A 22,350-nucleotide genomic window follows, 5' to 3' on the forward strand; every position below is an offset into this window, starting at 1 on the left:
TAGCAACATTGTACCAATATCAGCATTAGGGAATATACAAAGTTATACTTATGCATACTTGCATTCCTCCATGTGATCTTCATCACACAGAATAATGAAACACTTTTTAGGATTGCAGTCAATTATTAAAATGCTTTTGATGACTAAAGTATAATGTTAGTTTGGTTTGTGCATTCAAAAAGGCTCACCTTATGAAATGTCCAGTTACAGCCCACTCAAAAATTCAATCTGTTTTGAATCTGATGAGGAATCTCCAATGTGACAGTTGTAAAAGTCATAGACAAAGAAAATGGCTCCTGACACCAAAATTCTGTCTTAATTGATTGTCTGACCCAATAATATCTTATACTAATTGTAGCAAAATATACAATTCCTTGCTAGAAAGGCATCCAATCTATATTTAAATGTCAATTGTTAATTTGCCACCATTGCCAGCTAGATTTGCTAAGGACTTCAGAGGTTAACCACCCCGACTGGTATGGAATATCTTAATTTCCTGATAGTGACACCTTATTTCTTGCATACACAACTAATTATCCCATATCTATTGCATAGTTCTTGCTTGTATTTAATTTCATATGTACACTAAGTTGCTAAGGTATTGGGGTGCACAGCACTATAATCTTACTATTGCAAGTAATAACTGGATCGGTATTTGATCGACTCTTATCAGTAGGAGCAAAATTGTGCTATTAATTCACTAATGAATGTGGGTTACCATAAACACAGACATACAGATGCAAAAACACGTTCATGCTGTCATAAAAGGGTGACTTTAGGCCAAATGACTAGTTAAAATTGGCTTTAACATTGCATTGTGCAAGGGGCAAGTGCTGCTTAGCATCATGGCTAATACTATAAAGGATGATCAAAACAAATAATCGAGTCTCCACAGCTAGAGATTACCTACCCATTACTGAGTAGTTCTGGGATCCCGATGGCACTCCTGGTTGGTGCTTACAAAGGTAAAGTGATAATCTTGGTCTCCTTCTGAAAGATATTCTCTTCCAACAGCCCATGGCCACAGTGATTGGTGATACCGACACCCAAGGCTGTAGGAACCAAATCTTCCTGCAGCCTGGGATCACTGCAGCCGTGCCTCCCCCAGTCTGTGTCTGTACGCAGACAGGAGGGATAGGTGATTCCAAAAATGCCCACCAACTCTGTAACTGGGGGAAGAGTTTTACACAGTTAAATATACCATAAAGTAGAGATGAACGGGTTCGGTTTTCAGAGAACCGAACCGTACTGAACTTCACCATTTGAGTCCGGTTCCGAGCCAGGCTCGGGTTTTCCCGCCTGACTCGGAAACCAGAATGAGGCAAAACGTCATCATCCTGCTGTGGGATTCTCGAGGGGTTTGGATTCCATATAAGGAGCCGCGCGTCCCCGCCATTTTTTTACTCCGGCATTGGAGAGTGTAGAGAGAGGACGTGTCTCCATCCTCAGTGTCCTCAGTGTCCTCTGTGGTAGTGTCTTGTGCTGTACTTGTCCAGTCACAGTGTTTGTGTCCTCTTGCTACCATATGTCCATTGCTGCTGTGTTGTGCTGCATCAGTTCAGTGGGGGTGTATTGTGCTGCATCAGTCCAATGGTAGTATCTTGTGCATCATCCAGCAGTCATTCCAGTGACCAGGCAGTCACAGTGTTTGTGTCCTCTTGCTGCCATATGTCCATTGCTGCTGTGTTGTGCTGCATCAGTTCAGTGTTGCTGTGTTGTGCTGCATCAGACCAGTGGTAGTGTACTGGCCATCAGTCATTCCAGTGACCAGGCAGTCACAGTGGTATACGCTGCTGCTATATGTCCACTGCTGCCGTATTATAATAAAAACAACAACAACAACAACAAGTCCCTTACAGTGTTGCTGTGTTGTGCTGCATCAGACCAGTGGTAGTGTCCTGGCCATCAGTCATTCCAGTGACCAGGCAGTCACAGTGTTATACGCTGCTGCTATATGTCCACTGCTGCCGTATTATAATAATAATAATAATAATAATAACAACAACAAGAAGTCCCTTACAGTGTTGCTGTGTTGTGCTGCATCAGACCAGTGGTAGTGTCCTGGCCATCAGCCATCAGTCATTCCTGTGCCGCATATTGTGTTATATAACTCCCAAAAAATAATGGAAAACAAACATTTGTTGGATAAAATAGGGAAAGATCAAGAACCACTTTCTCCTAGTGCTGAAGCTGCTGCCACTAGCCATGACATAGACGATGAAATGCCATCAACAATGTCTGTCAAGGCCGATGCCCAATGTGATAGTAGAGGGCATGTAAAATCCAAAAAGCCAAAGTTCAGTAAAAAGACCCAAAAAAAGAAGTTTAAATGGTCTGAGGAGAAATGTAAACTTGCCAATATGCCATTTACGACATGGGCCAGTATTTACTAAAAATCCGAGTTTGGTCGATTTGTGTTTTTTTTTCTAAGTCCCAATCCGGGAATTCACTAAGCACCAATCTCGGCAGTGTCTGGTCTATTCATAATGGTTTGACTGACAACGTCCCAAAATACGAATGAATAGACCATCGGTCAAACGCGGCTGTTATTTCATAGAATACGGGAATTCACTATTCATTCGTATTTGGGTGTTAGTCTCTGAGGGCTCAAATGCGGTCGTATTTTTTTGCAATTCGTTAAAAAAAGCTGCAAAAAAATAGACCTGCTTTTTTCAGTCGTGTTTACATGTGTTGCAAATAAAAAATCACTCACACCTGAATTAGGATGCCTATAAAAGGATGTTAGGCCCATTTCAATACACCTACACTCAGAAATGGCAGCAGGACTGTGGGCAAGTGATCTTTTGTGTGCTGTGGGATTCCTCAGACTCAGACATCAGCCTGTAAGTACCCAGGGCCAAGAAAATGAACATGGTCAGCAGGTTGTACAGGTTCCGCGGAGGCTGCGCAGGCCTCATTTTTTTAGGGGGCGTTTAAACTTGAACGCGTTGTCCGATGATAAGGTCATACAGATGTTCCGTCTAAATCGTAACAACATTTTCCATCTGTATGACCTTGTCAAACTGGGCCTAGACCCTGAGACAGCACGCTCTCGCCCTGTCTCAGGCCTGCACAAACTCCTGGCTGTGTTGCACTTTATGGCTACTGGCAGCTTTCAGGCTGTGTCTGGGGATGTCATAGGAATCTCACAGCCCTCATTTTCAAGAATCTTAATACAGGTGATGTATACCTAACAACCTCTTCTGTTTTGTGTTTGTTTTAATTTCTCGGTGGCCAGTTCTGTCCTAAAATCTCAAGTTTATTGTTTGTTAAAATGTTCACACAGGTTTTGGCTGTTTTGCAGCCCCACATCGAGGCCTCAATCTGCTTCCCTACCCAGGAGTCTCAGTGGCATGCCGTCAGGGTAGATTTCTATGAGCTGGCTGGCATGCCCAATGTGCTTGGAGCCATAGATTGCACACACATTCAGCTGAGACCACCTAGGGGCAGGCAGAACATATATACTAACCGCCATTTTCAACACTCCACAAATGTGCAGGTGGTTTGTGATGCAAATCTCAAAATAATGAGTGTTGTTGCTGGTTACCCTGGGGGCTGCCATGACTCCTTCATCCTCAGTCAGTCATCCCTCTTTGATAAGTTTGAGGATGGACAAATACCAGATGGATGGCTGCTGGGTATGTAATTTGATATGTGTAGGCCTGCGTATACTTTGTCCAAATACAGGGGCAGATGTATTAACCTGTAGAAGGCATAAGGAAGTGAGAAACCAGTGATCTGTGCAAGGTGATAAAGGCACCTGCCAATCTGCTCCAATATGTAAATTAACATTTAGGAACAGATTGTCTGCTGCCTTTTTTACCTTGCACATATCACTTGTTTTTCACTTCCTTATGCCTTCTACAGGTTAATACATCTGCCCCACAGTGTGTTACTTATGTGTTGCTGTATCTTAACATGATTCACGTTACTATATCTGTCTTTTAGGTGATGGAGGATATGGCTGTTACTCTTGGCTTCTAACTCCATTGTCCCGACCTGATACCCCTGCTGAACACAATTACAATCATGCACATAAGTCCACGCGGAATGTGATAGAAAGATGTTTTGGTGTGCTGAAATCTAGGTTTCGGTGTCTGGATAAGTCTGGTGGCCTTTTGTTGTATAGTCCCTCCAAGGTGACTCAAATTGTGTTCTGCTGCTGCTTTCTTCATAACATGTGTTTGCAACAACATCTGCCACATGTTGAGGAGGAGGAGGAGGAAGAAAGCAGCCAGCAAGTAGAGGAATTAGAGACATCTGGTGATACTTGGAGTACTGATGTAGGGAGGCAGGTTAGGCAACAGATCATAAATCGCTATTTCTAAGGTAAGCTTGGTTTGCTTATTTCATTTGTTGTGTCTTCATAAATAGATGTTTTGTGTTTTTTGCCAAAATCCATTACTCTGAATGTGTCTGTCTCCTTGACACATACAAACATACCCTCGCTATATGCTTAAAAAATGTTGCATGTGTATTGTGTGTTTTTTTAATATCAAAACAACAGATTATGAGTGGCATGCATTAAGTCTGGATAAGTGTTGGAAATCTTGCAATGTTAATTTCTTACAAGCCAACATCAACCATTTAGTATTTTACTTTATCATTGTGTGTAATGTCCTAATGCACAGGTTCACAAACTCGTCCCTCAGGACCACACACAGTGCATGTTTTTCAAGTAACACAGTAGAAGCACAGGTGTATGAATTACTCACAGACATATGTTAAAAGGTTCACAGGTGGAGCTAATTATGTCACTTGTGATTCTGTGAGTAGACCTGCAAAACATGCACTGTGTGGGTTCCTGATGGCCGAGTTTGAGAACCTGTGTTCCCAAAAAACACTCTTCAACATATAATATGTTAGCCTTGAGGAAAACATGTGTCCCTATGTGTGATGCACCATCATATTTAAGACTCACAAACTTACTGTAATCATGAATAATTTTTTTACTAATGTTTGATGCTGTAAACTTGATGATGTGTAAGTAAATACACAGTTTGCCACACATATACATTATTGTACACTTTTTTTTAAGGGTAAAAGTACATATTTGTTTGTTTATGCATCATGTGTAAAAACATGCTTAATAATTTTTAACACACACAAACATGTCCCAAAAATACTGACATTCATTTGGACAATGTTTTATAAACAAAACAAAGGCAACATATTACAAGCTTTTTACGCCACTCAATTGAGTTCATCTTGTAATGTTGTATAGATAAGATAGCTAAAATATGTATCATTAACATTGTAATTTGGATTGTCTGCAGGCAAAGAGAATTATTGGAATCTAGAAAGAGTAATGATTAGAAAAAAAATCAAGTGGTCAGTTTACTTCCTGCTAAAGACATTCAGCCTGGCAGGCAATTATTGTATCTGCAGGCAATGAGAATGATTGGAATCTAGAAAGAGTAATGATTAGAAAAAAATCAAGTGGTCAGTTTACTTCCTGCTAAAGACATTCAGCCTGCCAGGCAATTATTGTATCTGCAGGCAAAGAGAATGATTGGAATCTAGAAAGAGTAATGATTAGAAAAAAATCAAGTGGTCAGTTTACTTCCTGCTAAAGACATTCAGCCTGGCAGGCAATTATTGTATCTGCAGGCAAAGAGAATGATTGGAATCTAGAAAGAGTAATGATTAGAAAAAAATCAAGTGGTCAGTTTACTTCCTGCTAACATGTATGTGTGGCTACATCAACTTTTTCCTCCTCCAATACCCTAAAAAAAAAAGAAAAGGAATAAATGTGCGTACTATTTTTTTCTATTATTTTGGACCACTTATAATTAATGATGTTAAAAAAAGGGTCAAGGAGCTAAGTGTAATATTTTGTAAACCATCAAAAACACTTGCAAACTATTTTGTGTTAATTATCACAAATGTCTAACTTGTATTTTACGTTTTTTTGGGTGGCTGCTTGTACTGGCCTTTGCCTTTAGCACTGTCATGTTGGCGTGCTCTGGTGGACCGTCTTGGTGGTGATGAGACTGGCGTGATATTTGGAGTAGTCATACCAGAACTGCTGCTTGTTTGCTGTTGGTGCATGCATCTGAGAGTTTCATTCAGGTTAGTGAGGGTGGCATTGAGTTCACGTGTAGCAGCATTTTGATTGTCTACTATTCTGATTAAACTTTCATTACTCTTTTGACAGTTTTGAAAAATGTTCATATAACTTTGCTGTTGTCTGTGCTGTTCTTCCATTAGTCTGTGCTGTTCTTCCATTATGCGCTGTAAGTTGCCCATGACCTGTGTAATGTCTGTACGCATGATTTCCATGGTATTGCCTATTCTGGTTGTTTGCTCATTTTGTCGACTCAGATTTCTTGAGATTCTTCTGAGGTGAGAAGGTAGGCTTGCAAACATTTGTGTCTGCTTACGCAGGCAATCTTCATTAGTGGCCTGCTGACTAGCCCAAATAGTCCAAAACACCTGATCAGGGCCTTGTGTTCCTGGTGTTGTTGGGCTGTGTTGTGGTGGTGGTGTGCTTTGCTGTGGTGGTGTACTCACAGGTGCTGGGGGGCTCATTCCTTGCATTAATGGCTGCATTTCTAAGATCTTTGTCTCCTCCATGTCACTCTGTTGGTGTTGTTGCGGAGGGATGCTGTTCCCAGGACTCAAAGCTGAAATATTAAACATATCTACGTTAGCTATCCATATGTTTGTGAAATGATAAAAAAACACTACACATGGAACACATGTCATTCACTGTTGCTTTCAACTATTCTGCCTAGCAACATCATCACTCATAGCTTAAATGCATACATATGCCTGTTTGTGGCAAATGTGTCTGGTTACTTAATTGTGAAAGCAAACACTTTAGTTTTATTGTAGCTCACACATACTCCACCATAAAAAACATTGGAATACATAATGTGTTACCTTATAGCTTTGTTCCAACAAACATAGTAATGTTTTTGAATGTATTTTGCAATGTAACCTCAAGCACACGAGAGTTTCAGAACAAAAAAAACTTTTAACAAAAAAACCAACATGCTTTTTGTTGCAGCATCTTATACCCAATGTCATACTGTATGACTCAAGTGGACATACATATCTTTACTGGATGTGGACAAGGACATTTAGTTTGGATTCAGTTTCAGCTTTTACTTACTGCGGTAAGTATTTTTGTTTTGGAAGTGTTTTGACTTAATGCGGTTATGACTGATTATGATTATGTTCTGACATTTTTCACTTTGATTCCAGTTTGATACTCACAATCAAGATGAGGGGAGTGTGGATGACGTCTTGGAGGTGTGTCCATAATTTGGAGTGGGGGCACCGAACATACGGACGATAATCTTCGTGGCGGGGTAGCCTGCTGTGTTTGTGCCGGGACAGACGACCTTGCTTTCTTTTCCGCCACAGGTTTCTTGTGGTGATGTCTTCCAGAAGAGCCACTTCTGCTGCTCCATACTTCTTTTGATGGACCTTTTAATGAAAGTGCAATTTTGTTATGGCCATTCCTTTACAAGCATACCCTATACTACAATGGACACTTTACCTGCTTCCGCAGCGTCATCATCATCAGATGTGTTAGGATTTACTGGCCGACGAGTAGTACTGCTTTTTTCAGACACTGTATAAAATGAGATATATTCATAAATCATGCTATTGTGTATACATCCACCCATTATGCTTATAAACAGTTTTACATTTAGAAATGCTTGGTTTTTAATTCAAAAAAACATAAGGACCAGAAAGCCAAAAATTAAACACAAAAAACAACCAAAACACGTATGCACTATGGCAACATCAAGACAGCCAAACATGTACAGGATACTGACATAGGCCACAAGTTCAAGGAAAAGTTTTTTATTTAAAAAAAAAAGACAACTTCATTTTGTATTGATTTTAAAAATATTACAGATGCAATATCTAATTTGCTCTGTGATGTGCCACTCCAAAGACACATTACCAGTATATGTTCAAAATATTTCAAAAACTAATTTTTGGGGAAAAAATTATGCAGTATGGTGTCACGGTACAAATACAAGCCAAAAAAATAAATAAATAAATAACATTCTCTAAAGATGACATTACACATGTAAGTGGTTTAAAAACCACTTTCCAGTACTCCAACCTCTAACATGACAACGAATTTGTTAACTTAAAAAAAACATGGAACACATATATAAAACATAGTCATAATCTAAAAAAAAAAAAGCCCAAAAGGAACACATTATTGCAGGACAAATCAGAGACACACCAAGTCCAAACTACACATGCAAAATATCTGTCTGAAAAACACATGACATACAATAAAGTAAGATGTTACATTGGCTTTTAGCTAACACATGACCCAAAACAATGAATTTGCAGACACACACTTGTAGATGGGAGTAATATGCAACGTCACATGACACAGATTACAAAATAAAAAAAATTTAACACAAAAAAAAACACATGCTCACCATTCTTCCTTGGCCTATCTGAATCCCGGACATGGGTTGCAGAGACAACTTCAGGAGGTATTACACTCCGCATGGGCTCCTCATACTCCAGATAACTTGCTATATAGGGCTGCCCACCACCGGTTTTCCGAGCAGACTTGGCCTCCTTGGCCATTTTGGACTTGACACGTCGCTTTATGTCATAGTACCGTTTGCGGCATGTGTCCTCCGTCCTCTTGACCACCCCCTCACTATTGACAGCAGCAACTACTTTCGACCACAACACCGTCTTCCTCCGTGTTGGCACCTTGGCAGACTCAGGGCCAAATAGCTGCCTCTGATACTTCATCAGCTCACGCACCAATGCCACATTTTCTGTAAAACTAAACATAACATTCCGCCCAGTCTTAGTAGTGGTGCGTGGCTGTGGAGCACTCTGACTGTCACTGTCACTTGAGGCTGCTGCAGCAACCTCACCCACCTCCTCCACCTCACTAACCTCACTAACACTCACCTCCTCCACCTGACCGACCTCCTCCCCCTCACTCACACCCTTCACCTCTGAGTCACACATAATTGTGTGTCTACACAGTTAACACAAGAAAAAAAAAAGACAAACAACACACTCCTCCACTACCACTAGACAACTCACACACACACACACACACACACACACACACACACACACTGAAAAGGGACTATAAAGAAAAATAACTTGGACTAAAAATGAGACAAAACCACAAAATACAAGACTACAAGAATGACAAGACGACTTTCAAACACAATACCACACTCAGAAATTGCTACCAACACTCCTCACCAAACCACAAATTCACCTACCTCCACAGCACAACCTCCCTCCTCCTCACCTCTAACTAAACCCACGAGGTGCGGACGGTTTGGGGCGTATTTATATGGTTGCGCACAGACACTCCTACCATCTGAAACACAACCAATCACGAACGGGGATGAAAATCGAAACTGAAAGTGAAAATGAGGCCGTGGGAAAAAAAAACCCTGCCGCGTTTAACTTAGGAAAAAAAGCTGCAAATCCAACAAAAACACGTACACAAACGACAATGACGGCCGTAAATGTGCCAAAAAAAAACGACTGGCATCGACATCGGAAAACTCGAAAACCATAAAGTCGACTGCTTCGTAACTTTGCGTATATGGATTCAAAAAGTTGCATGAAAATGCACCCAATACAAAACGAGTTTAAACACTACACAAACCGAATCAAACACGAATATTAGTAAATATTGGCCATGGAGTGGCAAGGTAAGGCTGAGGCCCTGGCCTATGTTCATGACTAGTGGTTTAGCTTCACATGACGATGGAAGCCATTTTATTCCAGTGATTTGTACATATAATTCCAGTGATTTTGCCATTTAATTCCAGTGATTTTGCCATTTAATTCTGGTGATTTGGACGTATAATTCCAGTGATTTGGACATATAATTACAGTGATTTGGACGTATAATTAGATTGATTTTACAGTATTATTACAGTGATTTTGCAGTATAATTCCAGTGATTTTGTCATTTAATTCCAGTGATTTTGCCATGTAATTCCAGTGATTTGGACGTATAATTCCAGTAATATTGCCATTTAATTCCAGTGATTTGGACGTATAATTCCAGTGATTTTGCAATTTAATTCCAGTGATTTGGACGTATAATTCCAGTGGTAATTGTTTGTGTCGTTTGGCTTAGTCATACAGCTACCTCATTGCACCTCTTCGACATCTTCGCATGAAGTGCTGTTTGGGGCCTAGTTTTTGAAAAATGCCATCCTGTCTGACACTGTCGTATGAGTCCAGGGGTACGTCTGTATTAGTCCAGGGGTACTGCCGTATAAATGCACCAATTGCATAATTTTTGAAAAATGACAGGGGCGTGGTAGAGACGCTGTCAGTGGACCGAACAATTGCGGCCCACTCTCGACATCAAGACATTGCATGACACTACTAGATGGGTCAGGTGATTGTGTCGCTTAGCTTAGTCATACAGCAACCTCGGTGCACCTTTTTATCTTCTTTGCATCATGTGCTGTTTGGGGAGTATTTTTTAAAGTGCCATCCTGTCTGACACTTCCGTATATGTCCAGTGGTACTGCCATTTAATTCCAGTAATTTGGACGTATAATTCCAGTGATTTGGACGTATAATTCCAGTGATTTTGCCGTTTAATTCCAGTGATTTGGCCATATAATTCCAGTGATTTTGCAGTATAATTCCAGTGATTTTGCCATTTAATTTCAGTGATTTGGACGTATAATTCCAGTGATTTGGACGTATAATTCCAGTGATTTTACCTATAATTCCAGTGATTTGGATGTATAATTCCAGTGATTTTGCAGTATAATTTCAGTGATTTTGCCATTTAATTCCAGTGATTTGGATGTATAATTCCAGAGATTTGGATGTATAATTCCAGTGGGAATTGTTTGTGTCACTTGGCTTAGTCATACAGCTACCTCATTGCACCTCTTTTTCTTCTTTGCATCATGTGCTGTTTGGGCACTAGTTTTTGAATAGTGCCAGCTTGTCTGCAACTGCAGTGCCACTCCTAGATAGGCCAGGTGTTTGTGCTGCACACTTATGTCGCTTAGCTTGGTCATACAACCACCTTATTGCAACTTTTAGGCCTAAAAACAATAATGTGATGTGTAAGGTGATCATAATAGACTGGAAATGAGTGGAAATGAATGTTATTGAGGTTAATAATACCGTACGAGTAAAATTACCCCCACATTCTGTGATTTTAGCTGTTTTTATGTTTTTTTCAAAAATCATCCAGATCCAAAACCAAAACCAAAACACGAAAGGGCGGTTTTGGCAAAACCAAGCCAAAATCAAAACACGAAAGTGGAATTAGAACCAAAACAAAAACAAAAACACGAAAAGTGCCAGCCGCACATCTCTACCGCAATGTCTTTTTTTCTGTACAAAGTCATGTAAATAAGTTATTTCATCCTGATCAACGATCATTTTATTAAGAAATCTGCATACTGAATCAGGTTTAAATAGCTATTATTTTCATAAGTAAAGCTGATAATAAAACAAAATCGATAATTTTGGAAACATTTTTTAATACAATATTTGCTAGTTAAGTGGTTAAAGACACATAACTTCTTAATTTTTAAAATATACTAAAAGTGTATGCATTTCAAGGTCATTTCTTAAACTCTGCAAATGTTGCACTTAGTGTATTTTCAATAATATTTAGGCACAGCCTATGTAGAATTTATTGCATTCACATTCAACAAAATACATTTCATTGTTTGTATTTCATGTTACAAATTCGTTAATGGTATGCCTTTTGCCTATAATTGTGACCTCACCATTTCATTATACATATTTACACATACTGCCCATACCACATCAAACAAAAAACTTTAAGTGATGGCTCCATTTTTTTTATTTCAGTTTTTTTGGGGGGAGGTGTGGGTGTAGAAAATGTACTCTTAATTAACTTATTTTTTAAGATTGGTGCTTTCCTATAAATGAAGCAGGGACTTTTTAAGATGTGATCCTTTCTTAGGATGGGACAGATTTTTTTAACCTGTTTTCCACAGCTTTAAATTGATTACTATAGTCAGTAAAAACAGAAGTATTGTATTCCTTGAATCTACTGTATAATGTTCTTTCTCTTTTGATTTTAGTTGAGTCCGCCTTTTTTGTTTCACTTGTATCTTTTAATGCCCTTTCCACCTTTACTTATATCAACTCCTTTTAAATACATCTATTAACTCTGAAGCTTGATTGGAAAAGACTTTGGTGTTAGTGCAGCTCCTTCTAACTCTTTTTAATTGCCCATTGGGTACTGAATTTAAACAGTTGGAATGGTTACAACTAGTGGACTGGATAAATGCCCTAGAATCCATAATAAAGGTGTTTGTCATAATTTTGCTATGTATACAGATTGTTAAAATAAAATAAATTTCGCTTATGGAAATTAATATTAAAATATTTGTTTTTTAAAAACTGTCTGAAATCCTCCAATGATTCTCAGCTTTCCCTCAGATGGGAAAAATGTTTTATATAAAAAAAATTAGACCAGGGAACTGGTTTCATTATAAAGAGGTTACAATTGATACTGTATATAAATGTGTGTGTAGCAGTAGTGATATTGGCATCCAAAGGTTGTTATAATACCAAAAATAATCATATCATATGTTAGCACTTTACAATGATAAAGTATAACATTTCGTAAAATGTGAAAATAATCAGTAGGTTCCAATACATACATTTATTAAAAACTCATAAAAAGCATCAACAGTGTCCGTTATACATATGAATGTTCTTTGGTACATCCACCCCCTACCAACATGAAATGGGGGTCAAGATACGTATAAGTTAACAGATATTTATTTTACGCTCTCCTCCTTCTATTAGTGTAGATTGGAGATCACATCACAAAAGACAGATAACTCAATGCATTTCATCTCATGCCGAGACTTCATCAGGAGTATATCTACAATAGTAGAACATACTCTTTAGGACATTTGCTTAAATAGTAACACATTATTACAATAAAAAAAGAGAATTGGAACATAACTGAAAACTAGGCTAATGGAGTCTATGGACAAAATGGGGGAATTGGGAAAAAGAGAAGACGAAGAAGAGCAATAATAATCAGGTATGGAAATAAGTAATTAAGCACATACCTCACTTAAGGAGTTACAGTACCATTAAAGTATTGTACCATAGAAAAAATAGCTCTTGGACACTCGCATCCACCAGACAGGCCACAAAGCATTAAACACATGGTCAATATCACCTATTGAAAAGACATTCATATTTTCAAAATGTTCCTGTGAACCTGAGTTCCTAAGTATCACACACTCTTTTTTTTTTAGAAATTATCAGGTATGTGTCTCTTTGATCAAAGGTGTTATATTGAACCCAGTATTACCATTTTGTGAAGAAAATGTGTACAAATAAGAATGTCTTTTCAATAGGTGATATTGGCCATGTGTTTAGTGCGTTGTGGCCTGTCTGGTGGACACGAGTGTCCAAGAGCTATTTTTCTATGGTACAATCCTTTAATGGTAACTCCCTTAGTGAGGTATGTGCTTAATTACTTATTTCCATACCTGATTATTATTGCTCTTCTTTGTCTTCTCTTTTTTCCAATTCTCCCATTTTGTCCATAGCCTCCATTAGCCTGGTTTTCAGTTATGTCCCAACTCTCAGTTTTTTTAATGTAATAATGTGTTAATATTTGAGCAAATGTCCTAAAGAGTATGTTCTACTATTGTAGATATACCCCTGATGAAGTATTGGCATGAGACGAAATGCATTGGATTATCTGTCTTTTGTGATGTGATCTCCAATTTACACTAATGGAAGGAGGAGATCACAAAATAAATATCTGTTCACTTATACTTATCTTGACCCCCATTTCATGTTGGTATGGGGCGGATTTACCAAAGAACATTGATATGTATAACAGACACTGTTGATGCTTTTTATGAGTTTTTAATAAATTTATGTATTGGAACCTACTGATTATTTTCACATTTTACGAAATGTTATACTTTATCATTGTACAGTGCTAACATATGATGTGATTATTTTTGGTATTATAATAACCCTTGGGCACCAATTTCACTAATTTCACTAATGCTACACATTTTCCATTTTCAGTTCTTTCTAACAGGGAACTTAGTAAAATAAGGCAACCTACTAGTGATCTATTGAACCCCCTACAATCCAAATAGCACCATAAGGGAGTTCTTGTTTTATATATATATAGTGATGCTAATAAACCCATATATATTAACATAAATTGCCCATGGAAGTGCTCACCTTTTGAAGATAAGGAGTGTCCTTAAAATTAAAATACTTTTTATGGAGTATAAACAAGATGCCCTTTTTTTTAAAAGGAACATACGTCTGCTGTGGCTGAAGCATATCTTCAGCTCACTCAATGTCCTCCAAATTATTTAAAATATCTGTTGTAACTAGTGATTTGCACCGGACATTTTTTGGGTTTTGTGTTTTGGTTTTGGATTCGGTTCCGCGGCCGTGTTTTGGATTCGGACGCGTTTTGGCAAAACCTCCCTGAAATTTTTTTGGCGGATTCGGGTGTGTTTTGGATTCAGGTGTTTTTTTACAAAAAACCCTCAAAAACAGCTTAAATCATAGAATTTGGGGGTAATTTTTATCCCATAGTATTATTAACCTCAATAACCATAATTTCACTCATTTCCAGTCTATTCTGAACACCTCACACCTCACAATATTATTTTTAGTCCTAAAATTTGCACCGAGGTCGCTGAATGACTAAGCTAAGCGACCCAAGTGGCCGGCACAAACACCTGGCCCATCTAGGAGTGGCACTGCAGTGTCAGACAGGATGGCACTTAAAAAAATAGTCCCCAAACAGCACATGATGCAAAGAAAAAAAGAGGTGCACTAAGGTCGCTGTGTGACTAAGCTAAGCGACCCAAGTGTCCGACACAAACACCTGGCCCATCTAGGAGTGGCACTGCAGTGTCAGACAGGATGGCAGATTTAAAAAATAGTCCCCAAACAGCACATGATGCAAAGAAAAAAGAGGTGCAATGAGGTAGCTGTGTGACTAAGCTAAGCAACCCAAGTGGCTGACACAAACACCTGGCCCATCTAGGAGTGGCACTGCAGTGTCAAACAGGATGGCACTTCAAAAAATAGTCCCCAAGCAGCACATGATGCAAAGAAAAAAAGAGGTGCACCAAGGTCGCTGTGTGACTAAGCTAAGCGACAAAAGTGGCCGACACAAACACCTGGCCCATCTAGGAGTGGCAATGCAGTGTCAGACAGAATGGCAGATTTAAAAAATAGTCCCCAAACAGCACATGATGCAAAGAAAAAAAGAGGTGCAATGAGGTAGCTGTGTGACTAAGCTAAGCAACCCAAGTGGCCGACAAAAACACCTGGCCCATCTAGGAGTGGCACTGCAGTTTTCTAGCGAGACGATGAGTGCTTTCATCCTCATGTGAATCTGAACCACTAGCCATGAACATAGGCCAGGGCCTCAGCCGTTCCTTGCCACTCCATGTCGTAAATGGCATATTGGCAAGTTTACGCTTCTCCTCAGACGCTTTTAATTTTGATTTTTGGGTCATTTTACTGAACTTTTGTTTTTTGGATTTTACATGCTCTCTACTATGACATTGGGAATCGGCCTTGGCAGACGACGTTGATGGCATTTCATCGTCTCGGCCATGACTAGGGGCAGCAGCTTCAGCACGAGGTGGAAGTGAATCTTGATCTTTCCCTATTTTACCCTCCACATTTTTGTTCTCCATTTTTTAATGTGTGGAATTATATGCCAGTAATATATCAATAGCAGTGGACTACAGTACCGTACTGCTATAAATTATATACTGTTGGTCAGCAAAATTCTGCACTGTCCTCCTACTATATATACTGTGCACAACAACTAAAATGCACTACAGGTATGGATGGATAGTATACTTGACGACACAGAGGTAGGTAGAGCAGTGGACTACTGTACCGTACTGCTATATATTATATACTGGTGGTCAGCAAAATTATGCACTGTCCTCCTACTATATATACTGTGCAAAACTAAAATGCACCACAGGTATGGATGGATAGTATACTTGACGACACAGAGGTAGGTAGAGCAGTGGACTACTGTACCGTACTGCTATATATTATATACTGGTGGTCAGAAAAATTATGCACTGTCCTCCTACTATATATACTGCGCACAACAACTAAAATGCACCACAGGTATGGATGGATAGCATACTTGTCGACACAGAGGTAGGTAGAGCAGTGGACTACTGTACTGTACTGCTATATATTATATACTGGTGGTCAGCAAAATTCTACACTGTCTTCCTACTATATATACTGCGCACAACAACTAAAATGCACCACAGGTATGGATGGATAGCATACTTGTCGACACAGAGGTAGGTAGAGCAGTGGACTACTGTACTGTACTGCTTTATATTATATACTGGTGGTCAGCAAAATTCTGCACTGTCCTCCTACTATATATACTGCGCACAACAACTAAAATGCACCACAGGTATGGATGGATAGTATACTTGACGACACAGAGGTAGGTAGAGCAGTGGACTACTGTACTGTACTGATATAATACTGGTGGTCACTGGTCAGCAAAATTCTGCACTGTCCTCCTACTATATACTACAATGCAACACATATATGGAGCATTTTTCAGGCAGAGAACATATAATACTGGTGGTCACTGGTCAGCAAAACTCTGCACTGTCCTCCTACTATATAATACTGGTGGTCCCCAGTCCCCACAATAAAGCACACTGAGCACAGATATTTTCAGCACACTGAGCACAGATATGGAGCGTTTTTCAGGCAGAGAACGTAGATATTTTCAGCACACTGAGCACAGATATTTGCAAGCACACTGAGCACAGATATTTGCAGCACACTGAGCACAGATATTTGCAGCACACTGAACACAATTGAGAGAACGCTGCACGTCCTCTCCCTATCATCTCTAATGCACGAGTGAAAATGGCGGTGACGCGCGGCTCCTTATATAGAATACGAATCTCGCGAGAATACGACAGCGGGATGATGACATTCGGGCATGCTCGGGTTAACCGAGCAAGTCGGGAGGATTCGAATCTGCCTCGGAACCGGGTAAAATGGGTGAAGTTCGGGGGGGTTCGGATTCCGAGGAACCGAACCTGCTCATCACTAGTTGTAACCTTAAGGATCAACTTACTTTGGGTATCAAATATTGTAATCTATTAAAGCAGAGAGGTTTGCTGTAGTGAAGTCCATTCTCAAAGCTATCATGCATTCTAGAGATCTAAAAAAATATTTGTGGTAAAACATAAAAAGCAGTGATTCTTGAATTATTTATGATGAATTTAAATACACTCTCTGTAATGACTTTTTGTTTTAACAAACTCTTCTACCAATAAAACAAGTTTCATACTAATACTTTGGTGGAGTCTCTCCTCAATATTTTGTAGGTATTACATTTATTCAGCTGCCTAAATACTGATTTTTTATAATCCCCACTTTTTCGTAATCCTCTCTATTCCACCTCCTTTATCAGTAGGTTTGATTATAATTGGGTTTTTTTTTAAATCCCTTAAGGATTTTCTTTTTCTTATTATTGACAAATGTTAAGTAATTTTTAGGATTGCACTGGTCAGCAAAACTCTGCACTGTCCTCCTACTATATAAAACTGGTGGTCCCCAGTCCCCACAATAAAGCACACTGAGCACAGATATTTGCAGCACACTGAGCACAGATATGGAGCGTTTTTCAGGCAGAGAACGTAGACATTTTCAGCACACTGAGCACAGATATTTGCAGCACACTGAGCACAGATATTTGCAGCACACTGAACACAACTGAGAGAACGCTGCACATCCTCTCCCTATCATCTCTAATGCACGAGTGAAAATGGCGGCGACGCGCGGCTCCTTATATAGAATACGAAAAGGATTTTCTTTTTCTTATTATTGACAAATGTTAAGTAATTTTTAGGATTGCACTGGTCAGCAAAACTCTGTACTGTCCTCCTACTATATAATACTGGTGGTCCCCAGATTTTTTATACTCCCCACTTTTTCGTAATCCTCTCTATTCCACCTCCTTTATCAGTAGGTTTGATTATAATTGGTTTTTTTTTTTTAAATCTCTTAAGGATTTTCTTTTTCTTATTATTGACAAATGTTAAGTAATTTTTAGGATTGCACTGGTCAGCAAAACTCTGCACTGTCCTCCTACTATATAATACTGGTGGTCCCCAGTCCCCACAATAAAGCACACTGAGCACAGATATTTGCAGCACACTGAGCACAGATTGCACTGGTCAGCAAAACTCTGCACTGTCCTCCTACTATATAATACTGGTGGTCCCCAGATTTTTTATAATCCCCACTTTTTCGTAATCCTCTCTATTCCACCTCCTTTATCAGTAGGTTTGATTATAATTGGGGTTTTTTTTAAATCCCTTAAGGATTTTCTTTTTCTTATTATTGACAAATGTTAAGTAATTTTTAGGATTGCACTTAAATTTCAAGATCTCCTTTAAATAGTTTGCTAAAACTTTCAATAAAATTACCAAACATGGGAATGGGATTAAATGTAGATTTTCATTTAATAGGTGTTATTTTCTTGTTCAAATAAGTGTCATCATTATTTTGTTCATTGTTATTAAATATGTTTTTTGATGTATTATTTCCATATGAATTTCTACAACTTAATGTTTTAAAATTATTACATTTTGAAGAAGGTGCAAATTTAAGGTCTTTTTTTCTGTCTCTTTTAATATATAATCACTAATATTAAAAATTCTGGCTTTATTTGGAGATAAATTAGGTGAATCTGAAATATTTTATGTACTAGATTATGTCTTTGTTTTCCTCTTTCATTGTTTTTTTTTTACTTTTTAGTACCACCACTTTACTGCCTCTGCTATATTTTAGATTTTTTGTATCGAGGAGTCCCTGTCTAAAAAAGGGCTATCACTGTCAAATTATCTAATTGAGTGAACCTATTGAAAATAGGTAATGGTGCTCTTTCTGATTCACTTCATTTAATGGACCACCATTTCAAACCTGTAAATATAAATATCTGATAATAAGGAAGAGAAAGGCTCGTGATAACCAATGGATGATGTCTTATAGTCCGTAATCTTACAGAGGGTTTTTTTGAGGGCATTAACAAAGGGTTTGGATACAGTAACTCCCCAATCAATTCTAAGATTAAAATACATTAATAAAAGAATGACTGGTTGTCAGAATTCACCCATTTAACATTTATTACAGTTAAAAAAATATTACAATCACACACAACCGGTGTACTCAAATAAAATATATAATTAAATTAAAAGAGAATATTAATCACTGCAGTGTTAGGTAATTATATTTCCATGCATGTACTAATCAAATACACCAAACTTGAAGGCAAGTTTGTTAGTATCAATGGATAATATTTCACATGCTGTTAAGTAGCATAGTCTTTGTGTTAGCAGAATGTGATTATCAGTTAAATCCACAGTATTAGTCCTTATCTGTGAAAAAATGCAGACAATACAGTAATTAAATGTTGTTTCACGTTCTGATAGGCCAGCAGTAAAATTATAATGTATGTTCTATCTTATAGCAATTTGTAGGAAAGGCATATGTTTACCTCCCAGGTGCTGGTACATCCGCATACTGTAGCTTCACAGGCATCCAACATGATTTAAGGTATATCAATTTTCATGTAGCTTTGTGTCTAGAATCTAAATATACCACCAGAAATTTGGTATCATGTAAGACCAGGCTTATGGATTATATATTTAGTGCTAAATTGATGGAAATTGAGTCTGCTGATTGGTCATCACTCAAGGCTGTGGTGTGTGGATTCTAAGGGATCAGAAACGAGGCCAACTATGTGATGGGGCAATGATGGGGGACTACTGCTGGTAACTTTTTAGAAAGACCAATGAGACAATGTACAATCGGAGAGTGCTAACATCCTATTTCCCTAAATCAAAGTGACTTTACATTTTATCTTATATTAATAATTACATTAAGGCTTATTTGGATTGTCAAGAGTTTCTGAAGTTTAGTTCTGTAGTTCTTAAGCTTTCTGTAGATTTTTTTAATATTTTATAAATGAATATAATGAGAACATTTAAATTCTATAGAGATTAATTGAAATTTTCACTTATCTTACTTTTTTAGATGTATCTTTTACAGCATTTCTTATTTGTGTGTATCTAATAAATGTAACGTGATAGCATCCCTAAACCGGTGAGTTGAGAGAGAAACAGTATCATAGATCATCCTAAATAGGACCATGACAACTAAGTTTCCTTTTCAAGACCTTCTATGGATCCAAAATACCTCGGACCATCCCTTCATTCTAGCTTTACTGTGGTGCTTGATACCCCTACAGATTGGCATAGCAAAGTACCAAATAGGCAGTACTGTACCTGCCAAAAACACTGTTCCCTCTGTCTGGGCACCTGGGCTGACCCGCTGCCTCCCCCACTGCACTCCACACACCCGGGCGCTCTGAGCACCTGATGTCCGCAGTTCTGGGGAGTGTAGGAAGACGCCATTCAGCATGGCAGTGAAGGAGACTGCTCACTTCCTGCAGTCTGGGAGGAGCATGCTTGAGCCCTCTGCCCCTCTCTGAGCTTGATTGCCCCACTTGCCATCCCAGCATGAGGGTCACTGTTATTGCCTACATTGCTAATTAATAAACACAAAATAAATACATAAACATAATATCTCAAGGGAGGCGTAGCCTGCCAAGGAAAGAATCAAGCCGCATTGTGGAACAGCTCCTCCACTCCCAGCCTTTGCTGACCCTTCTCCCCAACCACTGAAAACCTGATGCTCATGTGCCCACATAAAGCAGCAGGCTACAGCTGCAGGCATGTCCTGACTGTCTCCCTGGTGCATCCGGCACGGTGCTTCCTGTGAGGGAGACGTGATTCTCCAACCTGCTCATTGTATATCCAGGATGGTTGGGCTCCAAATTACATACAAGTGAGCGCAGCTATTTGGGCATCAGCCCCTGTTCTTAGCCGCCTGCAACCCCTGGCTGTGGGAGGTGCTGACGGGTCGGGCCATTTGTGCCCCGGATCTCCATGATTAGCCCTGTGGCTGCCATAATGCTAGCCTGAAGTGGGATAGTGCGGTCTCCCCTGAGTGTTTTTACTTCTTGTCCTCCCAACTCCCTACCTCTCTGAACTTCCTATTTCACCTGAAGGTTCATAAATAATATTTAAACATCTTACACTGGTCTGGTGCACATGCAGAAATCTTCAAACAAGGCTCCTAAACAAGGGGGTGCTGATATCTCTCATCACTTTACCAGAGGCACCAAAAACACCCAACATAGGGGTATCCCCTACCCTCCTCCTTATATAAATAGAATTTATGATTATGTGGTATATGTAAAAGTTTTGGTATGGTTTAATTCTTGTTCAGAACTACATATGGAATATGCTGTTATCTTATTATTTATTTGAAATTGTAATAATGTAAATCTGTAAATATGTGGTTGCAATTTTAAATACAAACATTCCCTACCCTCCTCATGCTCCTATGAATAACTCCGCCAAATCGCCCTCTGCTCTTTCCACTAAAGATGATATTTTAGCTCTCTGTTCTCTCATCACGGACTTTAAAGAATCGCTACAGTCCAAATTGGATAAAGCTGTGGCCTCCATTAAGACAGATATTTCCTCTCTTGCCTCTAGAGCCAACAAAATGGAAGCCCGCCAGGACAATTTCCAGAAAGCTTTAAATGATGCTGGTTGTGACCTGGACCAGATCGTCTCAGAATTATCTGAACTTCGCACTAAAAATGAGAATCTCAAAAATCGTCAGCACAAATGTAATCTCCGCATCCGCAACATTCTGGAATCTGTAAACGTTAATAATCTGGAACCCTATCTCTATACTCTATTCTCCTCTTTATGGAGCAAGCCGGGCACCAGTGGGGAGCCGAAAAAAGCGGTTTGATCAGCGGGGATGATCATGGGCAGTGGCGGCGAACAGCAGAGCAAGGTGCTGGGACAGTGGAAGCAGCAAGGGCTGACTGAGGCTGAGGCTATAGGAGGGCTGCTGGAAAGAGCCAACCCAGGGGAAGCAAGAAGCAGTGAGTAGGTGCTGCTGCAGGTGGTCGTGACTCCCCCCGGACATGCAAGTATCAAATTTATTATTGTATTGACTCATTTATTGACTGTTTCCATTGATACATCTTTTTATACATTGCATTACCACTTACTTTACTGTGTTGAAAATTGTTTCCCTCCACAGCTAGGCTATAGTATCGTATTGTGTAGCATAGTCTGTACTGTTTGTATTGTACTGTATTGTTTTTCTAAAGGTACAGGGAGTTAAAGGTTCTTTTAAAATAAAATGGGGGTGGCCGTGATTGAGAATCTCACTCAGTGCATGTCGTGTAAGATGTATGCG

This window comes from Pseudophryne corroboree, chromosome 9, assembly GCF_028390025.1.
Source record: "Pseudophryne corroboree isolate aPseCor3 chromosome 9, aPseCor3.hap2, whole genome shotgun sequence".
NCBI lineage: Eukaryota > Metazoa > Chordata > Amphibia > Anura > Myobatrachidae > Pseudophryne > Pseudophryne corroboree.